Source organism: Neodiprion fabricii, chromosome 4, assembly GCF_021155785.1.
Source record: "Neodiprion fabricii isolate iyNeoFabr1 chromosome 4, iyNeoFabr1.1, whole genome shotgun sequence".
NCBI lineage: Eukaryota > Metazoa > Arthropoda > Insecta > Hymenoptera > Diprionidae > Neodiprion > Neodiprion fabricii.
This window is the reverse complement of record NC_060242.1, coordinates 27,351,181-27,370,824: the sequence shown is the minus strand read 5'-3', so window position 1 is coordinate 27,370,824 and position 19,644 is coordinate 27,351,181. Positions and strand designations below refer to the sequence as shown.

At 41.8% G+C, this 19,644-nt stretch overlaps 1 long non-coding RNA gene across 1 annotated transcript; it reads left to right on the top strand.

Annotated features, from left to right (window-relative positions):
* Positions 1–617: 617 nt before the first annotated feature.
* On the top strand, positions 618–18,923 carry LOC124179961. The gene is made up of 4 exons (XR_006870182.1): positions 618–1,989; positions 7,918–7,922; positions 17,197–17,205; positions 18,911–18,923. It is a non-coding gene; the product is annotated as an uncharacterized LOC124179961 (long non-coding RNA).
* Positions 18,924–19,644: the final 721 nt, after the last annotated feature.

Sequence of the window (19,644 nt, the reverse complement as noted above, 5' to 3'; positions counted from 1 at the left end):
GATAGATGATAATATGTGTACTATAAACTTCTTACGAAATATGTACAATACCGTACACATTCATTTCGTTCGCGATTACTTACTACGAATCATATCGTGTCGTGTATGTCTTTGTAATACGTATAAGATACGATATGCATGCCGCGGAACTTCGTCAACGTGAACGAAACGTGTGATCTCCGCCCCGTCTCTCTCTATTTTTCTCCCTTTGTCAAAGAGGGAGAAGAAAAACATCAATCCCACACTTGTAAAGTTTTGTAAAGATTTGTAAAATGTTACGTTTCTTTCTTTTTATTTTATTTGAATTTTTTTTTTTTTTCTTTTTTTTCTTTGCAATTCTTATACATAATATATACATATAAATGTCTCTTTAGCTCTTGAACAATTAGCTCTTCAGTCGTAAGAACATGTAGTTAGTTTACGACCCGACGAATCGATCTTTTCTAGTTAATTTTTATATATGTATATATATGATTTTGTCAATCCAAACAGCGTTCGAGTCTCTGTGCGATCATGAAAAAGGGGAATATAAAAATTGGAAATTATTCGTTTTCTACCATCAACCCGTGCCAGCTGGATCCGTTGCATGAATATATATACAATATTTTCTGCTTGCATACGTAATTTGGGGGGGGGGGGGGGGAGGGGGTGAATTAAGAGGGTGTTTATAGATACGGGCGGGATCAACGGGCACGGTGATGCGTGACTTTGTAATAATAATAATAATAATAATAATAATAATGTCATGTAATACGCCTCGTTGAATCAGACATCCGATACAGGTTTCGATTTGTTTGTTTGTTTCTGTTCTATTTTTTTTTTTTTTTTATTTACTGTGAAAATTATAGTTATTAATCAATTATTTATTTGTAAAACGCTGATGAAGTTGAAGATTTGATGATTATGATAATTAATATTATTACATTATTACTACTATTATTGTAACAACTATTACTATTATTACTAGCATTATCATTATCATACGAAGACGAAGAACAAAGATTCGCTAATGTTCCTGTTAAATAATATTAATGAAAGAAGAAGAAGAAAAATGAATAAGTAAAGTAAAATAAAATTCGATAATAATAATGAAGTAAAAATTAAATGATCGAATATAAAATATTATCGTAGCAACTAAGTCATGTGGACTCGAACTAAGCTCGATCGTGGCCTGTATTATTGTATTTAAAAATAATAACGTAATGTAACACGCGCGATATATGACGCGGGGCGGGGGAAGAGAAATAAATGTAAAATGTATATCTGACAAGCCAAAAATTTTGGCGTTTAAATTTGGTAACGAGATGCGGTTTAATTATATAATATATAGGTATAGTTATATACTTGATTGTGAGTGTCGATCGGGCTGGTTCGGGGGTGCTACTGAAAAAAACTACCCTACTACCACCCACAATCTGTAGAGGCACGTATAACAAAAGGGGTGGGGGGAATAAAAACTGAAATTTTTATAATTTCTTAATCTTGCGTCAATATAATGTATACGCTATACATGCATATTATATATGAATGACCTAGGGAAACAATTTGTCATTTTTTGTACTTACCGCGTATAACTTCTTTCGACAATTTCATTTCATAGTATATAAATATATGTACATTAATTGACATATGTGTCGACGCATCTCGCATATATATATATATATATGCTGCAACTTCTCGAAAAATACTTTAACTCGTCTTGTCTCATTTTCTGATACATTATTCAAATATTATCGCAATTTCGAGATTGCGAGAGGGAGTGAGAAACAGAGAGAAAGGTTAAAGGGTGAAAACGTACCATCGTGAGTGACTTCGATTGGCGTTCTTCATCCCTTCTTGCACTGCTCCCCTTATTCCGATATCCTATTTCGTCCTTAAGCCCCCGACCCCCCGAAAACTCATCTCGTAATAATGGTATAGATCACATTGTAAAGACTTCGAGTATAATAACTTTTTGTATAAAAAAAATTCTGTATATTTGTAGTAGACGTGTATAATTATTATGATTATAATTATTAACTATTATTATTAATATTATTATTAATATTATTACGATTATTATTATTATTATTATCATGTAAATAGATGAATTGTCAATATTATGATGTCACAAAACCACATTGAATGATTAATGATGATGATATATTGAAAACTAACCCCACCGTTGTTTTGCCTCTGATTTTCACGGTCTGCATGCTACGTACCCACATTATAACACTTAACTGCTCGTTTCTACCTTTTATTCGCAGATTACTATATTTATCTACCTTACCGAGTTAACTACTCCGCAATGACGGAGTGGCGATCGATCGATAAATAAACAGCTTTCACACAGGTGTCACATAGGAATTATGTTTCTCATTGCGCACAGCTCGCAATCAGACTACGTGGTCAAGTACTCTTGACCATTCAAGTTCACGAGAAATAACGTGTATATATACCAATAAGCACTGCCAAAATGCAGTTTCATGATCGGAAGGATTACGATCTTAATCTATTAAAAAACGCTGAAGGTAACTAAAGTATGTCCCATTCAATCGTTTCAATAATAATGCAGTACTAATTACTAATTATGAAATCAATTCGAGTCTTTTAGCAGTCTGAGGCGATGCATAGTATCTAATTATATGAGGCAAATAAATTGATCGATTTAGATGAAAAGAATTTTAATTGGGAATGAATATAGTTGCGCGTTATATGCACGAGTTCTAACGTTGTTTCACTCTCCGAAAGGTTGCGTGTACACTGGCAATATTTCGGTACAATTCTTCTCAGTTGAAATACCCACTCGGAGGGTATAAGAACCAAGAGTCCAGAAATGTCGATAATAGTTAAAAGTTTGCTTGTTGAAAATACATGCGCCTCGTATCTCTTTGTGTACACACATCGCAATATCTGTATCACTATGTGTAGTATAGTAAAAACTTGTGGGAACGAGAAACCGCTTTGTTTTTCTTTGGAATAAAACGAGCCTGACTTATGCCACTTTAGTCCTGACCATCTTGTACATGGATGCAATTATGAAAAGTATAGTATAGAGAGAGTTGCCGCGTGTAGCTCGACGCGGCCGTTTCGTCCGCTCTTATATAGCCGTGTCTCGTCTGCCTGGATCTAATTCGTCCGAGTCTGAGCTTAACTCGATGGGGAACTGGCGAAGAGGGAGAGAAAAAAAAAAAGAAAGAAAGAAAATAATGCAAAACGGCGAGAAAAAACGAAGTAATATTTTATTCAAGAAACGCGACGTGCCGACAAGGATCGTCGTAAACGGCCGGAACGGCTATAAACGCGATCGACGAATGGCTAAGCTCGGTTACTTCGTGCAGGAAATCGTCTTTTTTCATTGGCTCAATTTTTCACTTACTACCTATCTGACGTAGGTCTACGTGTCGTTTCAGGATTTTGAATCGGTGACGTCGATCGTAACGCGAGGAATCGCAGTAGGTACGATATGTAAATCGGAAATCGTGTAGTGTCACCTACGGATTGCTGCAGCGGCTGAAACGGGGCTGGCCAAGTTCATTAAGAGCGCAATCAACCATTGCCAATCTTCGTCTGTGGCTAGAGAATTCCGAAAAATGCGAGGCAAACTGTTCCCGAGACAAAAGCTACTCCGAACACGATTCGGCTCCAGAGTCTATCTTTGACGGACTCGGTATAATCGAGCGTCGCAATTCAATTGAGAATGAAAACGAACCCTTCGTAACGATAATGGCGACATTGTAAATCGGTCGTCAACTTCCTCTTGGCCTTTGGTGATTGATCATAGCGAAAGCCACAAATGCCCCAGATTTTGATTGTGAAACGATTTTGTATCTGTATGTATGTGAGTATCCGTGCCGGCAGAGGATAAAAATGAGGAAACTCATCGCCTCCTCGAGGTCTCGGGGGATAATAATCGATGAAGATTATACACGCCGTGAAGTTTAAACGTAAAAATGACCTCGCCTTACGTCACAAAGTTCCGACAACGATGCGTGTTATTTCGCAATCCACGAGCATACCACGAGCAGGGCGATGCGTAGCGATTCAATTAAAATTGCAGAATCATTTGAGAAAGTGATAAAAGGAGAACGTTTATTTTAATTGGGTGATAAAACGTGTACTTCGAGCCATGCAAAGCAGCGTGAGTAAACATGACGATGATGAAAATTGAACCCATGTGTTCGACCTCAAGACGTCTCGTCGCGGAAAACCGTTGCGGCTGTAAAATAAGGAAAAGGGCGTACAAAAATTATGGCAGTATGATGCGAAACTATTCTTCCGAGAGTCGTCGTCTCGCCGGGATAATGCGAGGTATAAGGTACGAGCCGGTAATGACTGTATCAATTACACGACCTTGCGATTCGAGCTTAGGCACCGTCTGGTCCTCGCAGATGTCTTCCGCTGGGCTTCGGCGAGTAGACGGTAAGAACTCGAAGGGCATTTAAGACGGCCCATCTGTGCATCTAGGAACCGGCAGAAAATAGCTGACGGTTAGCATTTCGACACTTGCGCGGCTCGTCAGCCTGCAGGCTACACTTGAGACGCGCTGATATTCGAGTATTCATTCGCTCCGCCGTCAAAAGGCTGTCTTATCGGCTCTATCGTTTTTGGCCAAGGTACGTACCGGCCGACGGAAGATTCGACTCCCTCGATTTAATCTCACTCCATTTCTCTGATTCTTCCAAGACTTTTTCTGTAAAAATTACCATGCATAAGTTTGAGACTGCAAGATCGTCGAAATTTCTTCCACTTGTTTTCTACCATTTTTCCGAATCGAACATTTATTCGAGAAGACTAAACCTGTACGGATATAATTAATTTCTTGACGCATCGGATGCTCGATTTTTTTAATGTCGTTGCGTGACTTTCGTTTCCCAATTTATACGCGCGGATTCAATTACATCAGACATCGTTCTTGACTAAACGCGGTGAATTAGCATTTCACGTAATATGTGCATTACGAAGAAACTCCTTCATAAAAATTTCCTCGGCACATTTTTCATTGCGGAACGAGTTGCGAGGACGTTACAAATAAATAATGTCTACGTTAATATATTCGAGTAAAAAAAGAAGTAAAATGGCTCAGGCAGGTGCTCCTAGAGATTCCTATACCAGAGCCTAGAATACCTGTAAGATCTTAAGAAGCGAAATCGGAGATTGGGCACAATAGATTCGCAGAAAAAGAAGTGGCAAAAAAACGTATACCAATTTTAAGCAGAACACCCGAAAACATATGGCGCTACCGTAGCTAGACAAATTTTTTTCTTCGACACACATGCGATGCACACATTTTGTAAACAGTAGACGAGGTCGGGGCATTCCAAATTTTGAACGGCGAGAGCTATATTATTTAAATAATCATCTGCAATTTTGAAATTCAGAAAAAAGGATCGGTCAACTCGTCGTTTTCGACAAGAGCCATACTCCCCGAGACAGACAGAAAAAAGTCGGTAAACTGTTAACAGTTGTCGATTAGATGGACTATAGATATTATTACAAAAGTGTGCACGGATGAAGTAAAATTTATTGAATCGTTAGATGGATCGAGGGATTTATAATAGCGGCCTAAAGTGTACGAAAAAAATTGTTGTACTGTTGAGAGAATTTAGGAAAAGTACCGTAAGAAAGAAACGCGTTACCAATGAAAATTGAACGGCTCGTCACCGAACCATACAGCGATTCCCCAATCACTCGATCGTGTGGTGTAAAAAGTCGCTACTCGCACCGTCTTAAACTGGTCCGTACAGGTATGTACGCGTATATACGTAATTAAACGGCAGTTTGAGCTCGGAGGCGTAAAAACAAGAGCCAGGTTGGGAAAAAATTGCGCTCCAGGCGATGCCTACTCCGGGGGTCCCCCCGGCTGCACGTCAAGACGAGAGCGATAAAAAAGTCATCTTAGTGGAATTATCGCTGCTTTCATTTTAAACCGTTTGGCACCCTCGACGGCTTACAGAGTCTCCGGCGACGGCCGTCGTCGCTCAGCTGCCGACTGTCACACGTGCTCTTTTTCAAATTTACTTTTACGCCGTTCGCGAATCACGCGACATGTAGGAATTGTGTGCACGTATACCTATATATTGTATACACTTGCAACGAGTCTGGTTTATTTTCAGGCGCGCGGGTAAAAACGGGAAAGATTGGTAATGCGCGTTCCGCAAAACGAAAGGTAACTACCATTCGCATAGTAATAAAAATTAAACAGATCCCACTCAACTTGGAAGTTATTGATGTTTTTTTTTCAGATCGGCTCGCTTCTTCTTCGGAGCTCGTGGTACAGTTTAAGACTAATTGCAACTTCTGGGCGGTGAAATGATGAAAAAGACGGAAAAGACGAGGAAGAAGCGAGTCTTTCCGAGGTCTTGCCGAGAAATCAACTCACAGTCTTATTGCGATACCGCGTTATTGTTATTTTCTTTCTAGGAATGCTAAAACAATGTATAAATTTTTTGCACATTTTTCGTTCGCCCGCGGCTCAGGATTACTCGAACCAGTCGATAGGCGGACGATTATATCTCGATTCTTAACTCGGATAAATAGGTGATTATTGCCTAATGGTCCATTACATTTTCTAGACGGCTTGAGGCCGCTTTTTGTACAGGCTTAAGAATTCCCGAGTGTTCCATTAAGCATCCCTTTATAAGTATAAGTATGATTCAAACCTTCTGTTGGAAACAACGGAAATCTGGTATTTTTCAATTCACTGATATCTCTTGACGCGCTAATCGATTGTTTAATGTCGAACTTGTACATTTTTTGTAAACACATCCAAGTACTCGTGGCTTTTGCTGATTTTGATTAATTATCTCTAACCGCACGTGCAGACGAAACAAAAAAAGATCCTCGATACCGTTCCGTATGCTTCTCTAATTCTTCTAGAATTACACCCTGCAAGACGCTGCATCTGTTCCTGCGGTTGGATCATTATTCTGCTCAACGACCTTTCGCGAAACGATTAACCTTGGTCCATTCTGCCGCCGGCGGTGATCCGAAATCCGTTATTAATCTCGCGTGACGGGTCATTCGTTCCTCTGTTTTCTGACTTCCAGTAATTTGCGGCCCATCATCCTTTCTCCATTTCTTCATTTCCACTTTCGACCGGTCACACATAATCGTCCGTGCAGCTTCTATGAAATCTCGAGGTTACACTTTACCGACAGTCCTCATGGCCGCGGGCTATACACGCATGATTAATTGTAGAAACTTAAATTTGCGGAAACGAATGAATAAACCCTGCCGGCACAGAGTTGAGGTGAAAGTCTTCGAGATGAGTTCTTCTACCCACGGACGAATCGACGTTGTTACAACTTTGCCCGCAGTTGGCAGTTAGCTTCTCTCAGGCTGCAATAACTGTCGACAGCTTCAGCTCGAACGACGCTTATTCCGCTCCCCTAAATCAGCGGGGTGCATATCCGAATTGAGGATATACAGTATTGGTTTAAGTACGGGCGGTTCGTTTTTTCAGCTGCATTGCCGAAATCACCGTTACGCATTTCTAAAACCATCCGCCGTTTGGCTAATTCGTTTCAATATCGTTCTTTCCTTTTTGCCCCTTCATTTCTCTCCGTCTCAATTTGGCAATAAAAAAAAAAAAACAAATAAATAAATAAATAAAAAAAAAATTATCTTCACGTCGTCAAGAAGCGCGGACAGTTGATTGAACACCGCAGACTCCATGGCTCGTGGTTTTTTCACGTACCGATCGTACGTTGAGAAGATTTAATTTCACCGCAATGTATAAAGACCGCAGGGGCGCCTCGCTGCCGGTATTTTCTAAAAAGTTCATTCTCTGGCTGCAGCAGGCACATACCGTAAGTGCGCAAGACTCATGCGTCGGCCGTTACGCAACTTCCGGTGATAAAAAACCGCGCGGTTGTTCCCTGGCGGTCAGAACTAGGAGGAGCAGAGTTGGTATACCGTTAATTGCGGACCGAGATCGGGTGCAAGGTTCAAAAGTTTTGGGCAATTAATCAACCGGCATACCCTCGGGCCTCTCCTTCGTCTCCCTGAAGACCAAAATATACATTACACGCTCGCACCACGCGCCGCGGTTAGAAGCCACCGTAATTCTCAACCCTCGATCTCGGCTCCGGTACAAATACACTTCCTCTTATCTACTACGCGGATCGAAGAAGACGCACCTCCGCATCGACGTCGACTCCGTTCTCCGGTACCCCGAGGACAAGTGAAAGTCCATACGATTCCACGCGAATGCCGCTTCTCTGCGTGCATTCGGCGACAGCTCGCACACGCACACGCGCCAAGTGCATCATACGTAGAGGATTGTAATGGATCGAGGGGGCGAATGTCTTGGTGCAGATGTGTGTCGTGTAGGTAACTATTCTGCACCACGGTGCAATCCTCGATCTTCCCGGTCAACGTTGATTCACGGGGCAATCTGGCCCCGATCCAGAAACACGTTCACGTTTGCTCCGTTAATCCGGTCGGTGGCTCCTGCATCGCGCGCAGAGCGGCCAAGGATACACTGAGAGAAATTTTTAGTTCCGGTTAACGCTCAGTTCTTGACTATTTTCATTTTTTACCATAGTCAAAAAATATAGTTCCAGGTACAAAATGAAAATTAGATTTTTGGCTGTTACCAGAAAATCGAGTATCCGTTACTGTTCTTTCTCATTACGATCACTGTTACTATATATTTTCGTGTAACTGAACTGATTTTGCGTTGCAATTATCAAAAAAGGATCGACGATGGGGCAAAATGGTTCGGCGTACCTCGTTTTTCGTAATTCCAACAATATTCGAACAGTTTTTTTTGACGGTACCTGTTTTACTCAATTTTTCTAGTTACTGTAACAAATGAAATTTTTCTCAGTGTATAACATCCACCAGATTCGGGGAGACCAATTCCCGCTGAAATATGGCATATGCATGGGTCGGAAGAACTGATTGGAGTAAACGGAACTGTTTGGCCGACGAATAATGATTCTTAGCTCAATTCTGCCGACTCATCTCTATGATTGTTTGACTTCCGTTTAAGGGGATGTGTCCGAACTGCTGCCTCTCTTCGGCGTTGAGAATTTCACCGCCGGGTTCGACAAACTGTAAAGTATATACTATATAGAAACTTGTTAGAGTGCTTTCAAAACGTTTTTAAAATCAGTTAAACATCATCTTAGCTCGGCTCTGAATAATATCAGAATCATTTGGTAAAATATGATTTGTGAAAGAGATAAGGGGTAGTAGGTGAATTTTTACGCATACAATACTTGTCGTGAAACTGTGCAGAAGGAACAGTTTGAGCTACGTGTAGAAATCCCATGGCCTATATCACCGGAATCCGTAAAAGACGCTGAATGTCAAAACAGGCAAACAACTTGAGCACATCCCCTTGAGTGCCGGTAATATTTCGCTCTAACCCCCTTTTGTCACAGCTATTTTCGGGTTCGGACGGTCCCCGGAACCGAGGGAAGATGACGATCCACTTATTGCTCAAGTAGCCATGGACAGACGAGTTGTAGGCGCTTCTGGGTGTTCATTGGGAAAATTGGAAACTTCTGCAGTATTAGCTTAGGATCACACTTGAACGTGATGCTTTGCAGAAGGGAAGTAAAATTTTGATGTTATCCACCCGTGGTTATTTCGTTACGAGCTCCGACTGCCTGACCTCACACGACGCGTATATCTTGACGAGGTATGTTCGAGCTACTGGCATGCCTGGAAGGAATTCTTCATCAATCAACTGTTATTAATTAAACGTCTTGTAATTAGACGTAAAAATACAGAATCTGTGAGATGCTGTTTAGCTTTTGTAACTTCATCGTGGATATATGAATATTTTATACCTACCGTATCAGTTGCCGGTGCGTATTATACGCGTGTGCGTGTTTGACGATGAGACATAAATTTGTTATGTACCGTATAAGCGGATTTCACCCGGAAACGTATAGTGTATCATAAAATACAGCTGTTAAATTGCACTTCTCAGGTGCTTCACTGAGAGCTGTATCAGTGCTTTAGAGAGGATCCATGCAACGTTTCCAGTTGTTTCAGTTGAAATATCCCCTTAAAACCAGTGACCCGGGAAATCTCCGCTCCCGAGGGACGCTCCAGCTTTACGAACGTGCAAAGTGAGATGGGCTGTTAAATTAACTACGGCAAGCTCAGTTCACCGGTAAATTTATACAAAATACATTATTCAGGACATGGCTTGTATAAAAGTTTTAAACTTTTTATAAAGAAAACACTCTACATTCTACACCGAGGATGAAATTTTCTCTCCTTGACCGTTATTCTATCTCGTAAGCGCGGCAAGAACTCTTGCAGTAAAAAAAAAAGAACGTTAACGCTTTGGTAATTACGGAAGTTTTAGTCTCGGTCCAATTTCAAAACAAAATTTCAATTTCAAGCCGCTGATAAAAATTGTCCCCGACAAAGAAGCTAGCTTTTTATAACTTTCAAATTAGCCAAAGTACCTGACGCAGTTTATTCGTAGTTCAGTGTCTATAACTTGGAACGAATTGAACCTCTGCCAATCATTATTTTAGTTTTCCGAACTGTTTTAATAGCTCGCAGCGTGCCGAACCGGGTATCCGATAGCGGACGTTATAGCACCAACTTCCGGCGTTCGCGGACGAGTATAGGATAGGAAACGGCGCGATTGCCGACGTGTAGATCGTTCGATTCGCATCTTTGAGCAGTGCACGTTGCGCTGTGGAAAGGCGAGATAATCGCGAACCTCTTCGTTTTCGAGTTAACTTTGGGGTCTGGGGTAAAAGACTTTTGCAGGTTGCAGATATAATACTCGTGCCCGTTGGTTGAAAAAATTAATTGCCGGATGCAATTTAATCGCGTATCGGGAGTACGGTGGGACTACACGCGAACTTCTCCGACCGGTACAAACTGTATATATATACATATTATACATGCTCTTGGTACACATGCATGTGTACGTACAACACCAGCCGGTGCTTATAGCTGTAGCCCACTATCTGAATTGATCGCGGAAGATTGTCGGCGCGGAAGGTGACCGCGTAACGTCGAACGCTTTGTTGAATTTAATTAGCTAGGAGTAATTGGATAGGCGCATGGTGAACGCTCAGGTATGCATTGCCGATTGTTTCACACCAACGCAAAACGTTGGGTGGGTACCGCCGACGCCAACGCACCTCCAGGTTCTTTCATCCTCCATCCAGCTCTCCGTTCACCCGTTTCTTCCATCGTTTCACCGATCGCCGCTTCTACGTATGTGCCTGATCAACGACACGCTTATCCTATACGCAACCTACACCCACGTTTTATCGCCATTACGGTAATCCGGGAAGAGGGATGACGAGATGTGTATAAGAATGAATTTTTACGTTTTCATTGTCGTCAAGACCGAAGCATGTACTGATCAAAAGGGTAACACGGCTAGGTTGAAACCCCGGTACAAAAAATTCAACATGGCGACGGTCGGCTCACTTGAAATTTCATTTCAGCCGTAGAAACCTTCCCGTCGCTCGCAAATTATTGAACGCCACTTTATGCTGAGGAAAATAGTGGCAAGAATACTTCGAATATCATTTCAAATTCGACGAAAGAATTTAGCAAGTGAAATTTACCCATGCCGTTCACTTTTGCGCGGTCTCATACTCTGAAGTTGAATTTTTTGAAAGTTTGTCGGCAATAAGTTTTCTTCTGCCTTCCAGCCGTAAAATAAAGGAGAATAACCCCCGAGGTGCGAACTTCTCGAATTACGAACGAAGTAGAGAGCGAAAGAGAGAGAGAGAGAGACAGAGAGAGATACGCAGTGAAAAGTACCTATCCTTACCTGAGTGGATTTTATACGCTTTGCAAACTTTACGATAATTTCTTTGCGTACGTGCATGAGTCTGAGTTAGGTACAAACGTACACATGTAGGATCATTTTACGGTAGGAAGCACAGCGAAATGTCACTAGACCACGGAGTCGATATGTTTTATACTATGTGTAGCAGGACGCTTCGCATTTTTCACATAAATACGATTAGGAGCAAACATCCAATTCATTGAACGCTCATTTATTATATGTCAAATATTGTATTGTTTACATTTTCATGAGAACAAGCCATATCACCTCCTGGTCCGTACCGTTGGACCGCTTTCTCAGTGCTAGATTAAGAAGGTAAAACTTTAGTACAGCCGAGTTAATTTGAAATCGAGTCTTAGATCTCAGGCTATAAAAGTGAATTGAATCAGTCAATTCCTACATATTTTTTGTTGGTTTCATATTATTATGTATATGAAAATAATCTCTACAGTCCATACACATATATTATATACAAAGGTGTTACGTCGATCTTTAATCTCTTGATATTTGTATACTCGTATTACGCTCTTATGTGTTTAGAGCAACGGGTACGAATGAATAATCCTCTCTCGTACAGCCCCTCAGTTCGTCAGTCTTGTCGAGTGACTCGAACGAGGAACATCTAATAAAACTATAAGTAGAACAGACTACATGCAAAATTTATTAACCCATTTCCATAATTTTAACAGACAATCTTTTATCGTGATGAGTATTTCCATTCGTATTTTTGGAAAAAGCTAGTGGAAGGATAAATTAACGATCCTTAGCAGACGCGGTTATGTCAAACTGTGATTTTCAAAGCATCAACTATAGTCACGATTGCATCATGATCATGGCCAACCAACGTTACAGGTTCAAGAATAATAAACCGGGCTGCAAATTGAACAGCTATCGCTGTTCACATCGATTAAGCCGTACCCATAAATCATAGTGATGGTCATGACGTGAGTTTTTATTTTTATTTTTTATTTTTTAACAATACGTAAAATTTAATGATTAATAATTTCACAGGGCTGATACAGTTATAACACATAAACAAACAACATCATATTTCGCGTGCAAAATAATTCCCTCACACAGCACGAAGCGTAGATGGGTCTGTAAATTTCAGAGGTCGGTGTCTGGCTCATCAATCAAGTTTAGGAACCCGGTTAGAATAAAAAAGCTACGGCGCGATGACTACCAGACACTTTCTTCCACTGTCGAACAAGATACCTGCCGTGCAGCCGATGTTTCCCCCCGCAAAGCGGTACGTATCTTTCTATACTTTGTTCGGAATCAATGTTCACCGAGTTAACAGAGTGTCGAACTTTCGGACGATATTGGGAGACGAGGTCTCGCGGTGATGCGTCGAGCGTTCCTGACTCGCGTACATATTCGTAGCGTCGTCGCATTCGTCGAGCTCTTACAGCGTACGGTACATTCACCAATGACCGGGTGGCACAGATCCTTGCCTCGTCGTCGGTATCTCTGTTCCCGCATGTAGCCGTCTATCCAGGAGGCTGCCGTAGGATAACAACCGGTGGATCTATCGCCGAGGCTCGTATCTTCTCAGCGAGGCATGTTGCGAGCCGAGCAATCAGGATTGCTCTGAAATCTATTAGCTGCTTCGGTTTGCGCTCCGCGTTGCGTGTAAATTGCTCCCGTGAGTCTGCCGGCGCGTTCGTGTATCATACTTCCGGATTCGAGTGTCTGGATATTCTATTATGACACGGCTCTGGCCTCTGGACGTGCACGCGGATGCATGCGCAACGCCAGCATGCTCGGTGCAGCCGACGCAAGGACGTGAGAATGAAAGATATTACGGTCTAGGCTGCACAAATGCGTTTTCTCATTCTTCCCAGATCATAAAACGCGTGGGAGAACCTAGTGCAACACAAAGCAGGCGTTTTTACTTATCTCCTAAGCCTGCGGGTCGATTCCTGCCGCTATACTCGGCTATTTTTGTCCTCGAGTACCCGATGCCCCTGCGCTTCGATGACTCGTCATTTGATGAATGACCGACGTTGTTACATGCTCGTCAAGGTGGACTGTCGTGAGATTATCGTCTTGCACGTTCCGTGACGAATGGTCCCTGACGAACGGAGTAAAAGCTATAAATTTCACTCCCGGAAGAACAGAGATCCGCGTAATTGAATGTTTAAAAAAATATAGGCCTTGCGACCAACGGGCCGCTGGATCATCTGTGCAAAGATAAACTTTTGAGGGACGTCTTTCGTCACGAAATGGAAGGCCGTTATGGTGCTATGGATTTCTGCAGCAACTTATCTTCCTCGCTCACTTATTTCACATAGTTAATTTACAAATTGCTTGCTAGCATCAATCTGTTTCCTCACGGTGATCAACGAAGGACGCATTGAAAGATATCACGTAGGAAAAATTGTCACGCATAACACTGATTTTTACTAATTTAACATACCAAAAGATTCATTCTTGTTCACTTCCTTCAAGTGCTAATAATGCATCCATTAAATCGAAATTTATGAAGAAAACAACGTGTTCGCTTTCGCAACACCGATCTATGATTAATTTCAAGATAATTTCGTGATCGAGGTGTGGACCGGCTGATTGTGAGAAAAGTCTATCTTCTGTCAGTGAATAATGCACGTATTCTTACCGGCATGTACCGAAAGAATGCGACGGGATTAAACAACACCTAATTTGGGAATATGATGAAGTATAAAATTTTAACTAAAAAATGAAAATAATAATGCAGGTAAAACGGCGTATCAACGCTGAATAACCGCACAACGGCACGTATATTACGAGAATTAAACGGTATCCGAGAAATGATTGAAGCTCTTGGTAATACCCGTGGTTATTATACCATACCATACGTAGTACGTTATGCAGAGGTATATAGGTATGGAAAAATGACTCCCTTTGTGAGTAACAACTTTAATCCTAAACTTACGCCGACATCAGTCGGTGATTACTGATTACGCATAATCGCATCGATTAATTTAAAGAGCTAATCCTGGGCGTATTATGGGCTGGTACATGCGAGCTCTGCATGGAGGAGTGTGTTTATATCCACTTGCCTACCTTCGTCCTGGTTATGCTTACGTAAGTGGAGGCGTGAGGCGTCCAGTTACGTAACTTTATAGTCGCGGGCGTCTTTGGACACAGGATTATCCCAGGATGCGTTGCGAGGTGACGTGTCTCCTGCACCGCTGCAGGAGATTAAACGTAACTACAATGAGACTTGCCTCGTGGGAGGATTCGATTTCTTGATATACCTACCTCCGCGTTATTCAGGCATGGTTTAAAGCGTTACGCGTTACGCCGCTTGCTCACTTACTCACTCGCTCACTCGCTTACTTACTTACTTACTTGCTTGCGTGCTTGCTCAGTGATTGTCAGTTGGAAATACTATACAGCTGCGTTATGAATCCGATGAAAAAGTTGTGGAAATGTGTCAACTATCGAATTCCCCGTAACTTAAACTCACTTGTATTGCTTATACATATATTTCAAGATAATTTAATTCATTCTTCGACTGGTGATTGTTGTTTCACGGTTCGAATTACTTGCAGTCATACCTCGCGGTAACTTCAACCGTGCCCAGATACGGAATATACGTGAAATGAGACCAGAAATTATCGTCATTGTTCTTTAACAAAAAGAATCGTTCACCTCCGCAGTGTAACTAAAAAAATTATCATTGCAGAATTTCGCCAATCAGAACTCCAAAGAAGACAATCGTGCAGCGATATCTGCAACTGAGAACCTAGTGTTGCGAAGCCATTTATTTTCTTACAAAAATAATGTTACAAGTCGTATGTACATACATATATTAATACTCCACGTGTACCATTGAAGCTCGTTACGACATGTGCACAGAAAGACTACCATAGATAATGCCTTTGAAGGGTTTCGGCGAGCCGTCTGCGATATCTCGCGAGTCAAAGCATCTTTGTGATATCCGAGAACGAGGAATCGAATGGACTTCCGTGAGGCTGAAACATCCGGAATATGATGGACGGCCCTCGTCTTTGGCTTTGGCCAATACAGCTGCGTCGAACCCACAGTGCCGTACAAGACGCCCACCTTGCGGGTGTAGCAGCGGACCCTTGGTCTCTTACAAGCCACTAAAGATGAGACTGGAGGTGCGTGTATCTCGGTTGCGTCATCCACCTGCTGCTCGAGGTTTGTGTCTAAGTCCGTCCGAAATAAAAAGAGACGGAGTTGAGTGAACGTCGACACACGTTCTACTCCCGTTGTCACGTCAAACCGGTAGCCGAATAAAAGGTTTGTTATTTAGTTTTAATTTGTCCCATCTTTCATCCCTCCTTTTACTCTTTGTTCATCTCGAGCTGCCTCGCCCAAGCGTTTCGAGTAAACCCGTTCCTCCTAAAGTTGTACCGCCAACGGGTCTGTCGTGTACACAGTACGCGAGTATAATCTACGTGCCTGCCTCCCTCCCTCCCTCTCGCCGTCTCTGCCTCAATGTAACAATGTATGTGGTCATTATATATGTGCATGGACATATTTTACGGGACGTTTCAAACACCGTTTTCAACCTTCGATGCCTCCCAGTCTGCACCGTTGGACCCCTCGTTTTATCGCTATCAAGTTTTATTTTCACTTCAGAGTATGAAGGAAAATTTTACAAATGACCAATGACCGTAGCAATGTTCGTATCAATTTCCCGATGTATTTTGAACGCTGCATGTGTCAAATGTTGCAAAATTTTTACGCGTTTCAAGCGTCGAGAACTAATGACGAATGCAAAATTTCTGACACTTTGTTGTAATAATTGTGCTTCGTTATTTAACCGCCGGGTATTCAGCAGTCTTATTGACATGCTATCAGTTCAATCGGCACTAAACATCGTTCTTCAATCCAAACTTGGGAACCGATGCTTTTCTGTCAAATTATTTCTAAATACGTTTGACTCAACGACACTCGGTAAGATCATTCGCAGGTTGTGGGACGAAACTGAAAATTTTGTGTTCGACACATTTTCGGCGACGTTGTGACGGTGAACTGTGTTGGAAAAGGCGCAATTCACAAGACAAACAGAGTGCTTGGCCAGCGTTATCCGTTAACGTCATACTTCATATGGTTGAACCTGAAATGAAACCAACAACCTTTTAAAGAAGATTTATACAACGATACGCGGGTGAAGTATATATATATATACACATGTGTATAGCGTAATAATTCTTATGCGGAAAATGTAACGTAAATCCTCTCATATTTCCATTCATTTCTCTGCGGAGCATTACAACGCCGCACGATCAAAGATACATCACCCGAGAATCGGAAATAAGACAGTCTCGTGAATCACCCTGTAAGGTTTAGGTATTACGTATATATGTATGATGTTATACCGTCATGCATAGGTATCCACCTGCGATCGGACAGTAAACACGCGTGCGCATCGCCATTCCGTTTCTCGCCGCCTTACCGGACTCCAATAGACGAGCGTCGTCTCTTCGATTTTGTAACAAATACCTACTTTTCGCTTTCGTGGACCGCCGGGCCCAGAGACAGGTAGACGGATAGTCGGCGAGAGGAGAAGCATTACGTTTTATTAGGCTTTCGGGCGATCCGACACTAATTTGAATAAAACTATATGCATTAATGTGAACTGGCAAAAGAGAAAGAAAAAAGTTCCGCTCCTTTGCGTCAGACTCGACCAGGTGTTCTTGCGCTTCTTAAGTCGCTTCGTTAACCAGTCGCTATACATACCCATATAATAATTAGTGTCATCGGTGATTAAATGCAAGATTTTCTTGTTTCAAAACTATTATTTTCCCACGTGGATCCCTGTACCAAAGCGTAACTAGGTACTGTAATTGTTTAAATTTATAAAATTCATGACACTGATATTTTTTTTATCCGAGTGACGATTCGACAAGTCTTTATCTCGACTGTGACGTGAGAAACACGAATAAAGGGAGTATCAAATGACGAGAATAAACGTCTGTTTTAACGTTTTCATATTAATTTGATTAAAGTGTAAATGTGAATGTAAAGGTACAGAATACAAAGTCCGAGTTATCTGCGGACAAATTGATTACGAGCGAGACTGTACGAGCGCCATGAGATAAGTGAGAGAATATTAAAGTGGTCCATGTATCGCACTGAAAGATAGAGAGTAAGAGCGGAATGAACGGTGAACCTGAATTCCGAGTCTGCAGTGACGGTCAAACGTGCACATTTTGCGGAGGTATAACAACCGTGCATAGAAGCATGCAGAATAATTGCAATAACGCATGGCAGGCGAAACATTTGTCCGTTACATTAAGAAGCCAAGCGGTGAAAGGAAATGAGAGCTGGGAGATCTCGGGATGCAGTGCGGGAGAGGGATAAATGTCGCACTTAAATTATACGCCTCGGATATCATACCTAAATACATGTTATTATGCGAGCGAGTGAATCGCTACCCTGTATATTATCCATTAACATCGCAGAGAATATTACTCGTTGTAGAACCTCGGGCCGCTATTTCGCAACTCTTATCTACGGAGCAGATATCATCCTCGCTCCTCGCATCGTGTCCGCGATAAAATTAACGCCACAGTTCCTCCTAATTGAATTCGCAGCTTCGAAAAGAGCCGAGAGGAATACTTTCGAATGAGAGAAAATCCCTATGGAATATTTATTCTTCGTTTGTACTGTTCAAAATGGTTAGGAATGTGTCAAGAACGATCCGTTTCACGTTTGAACATGCGGTAAGAATTTTTCCTGAACAGTGTTTAGCTCTAGTCACGTTCAGTTTCAATTGAAAAACAAATTTTCCGTATTCTCGAACGAAACGTGTTTCCGCGTATCAATCTCTGCGTGCGACTTGCACTGACGAGAATGAAGAGAACGGCGGCAGCCACCAAGCGGAAAGAATTCGAAGCAGAAAAATGAGCATATCCTTAATTTCCCTAAATCGCCGTGATGTCAAGTGATTCGTAGCTGTAACAAACAATTTCGAATATTCACGAGCCTGTCATCGATAAGACGTCCGCATACATCCACGGGACGTTTATATACCTGTAGCTTTGACTCACCGCTATTACAGAGAAATGTAAATGTCAAGTTTTGACTAAATTGTTCCGACAAAATAAATTGCCGAGAGCCAACATCGAAATACCATCTCCTGTGTAATATTCGTTGCATAAATCTGACGAGCGATTCGAGGTGTAGGAAAGAGCTGCGAGTCTACCGTCGTAGCACGTGGCACACCTACGTCTCGGAGTATGTGTAACGACTCGGCGAGGTAATGGCAAATCCTGGTTCGAACCGATGCGGATGGCACGCGAGGGCGAGGGGAAGGGCGTCCGGAGGAGGCGAACAACTTTCACGTGACGACGAAGAGGAGACGTCGACAACGAGCTTCTTCGTACCGGAATGCTCCCGCGGCATTGTCGGCGCCGCAGGGGGGCTGAAATCGGTTGCCAATTATTAGATTAGACATTTTCTTGAGGCTGGATATGCATGCCTGCGACTTCGAACACCTGACCACGTTTCCGCATGCCCCAGACGTCTGTTGGACGGCCGCTTTTTACGCTTCTTCTTTATTCTTATATTTCTTCTTTTTGTTTTTTTTTTTTTTTTTCTAACGGTGACTCATTTGAGAAGTGGTTTTGACATTTCGTCTTACAGTGTGGAATTATGCAAACAGAAGTAATTAGTATGCATTTAACTACCTGTGATCAATTTCGAATAAAATAGCATTTTCACTCGAAGCAAGATTCATTCATCGAAGGAAGTGTCCATCTACATTTGTGATTATATTGTACCATAATCGAGAAATATTGTTTTAAATGCAATATGGAATTGAATTTTGTAGCTGAAGCCATAAAATCTGATATGCGTTATTATTCTTTTTAGTAATTACGGTCGTCCGTACTAAATTTTTTATTTTATTTTTT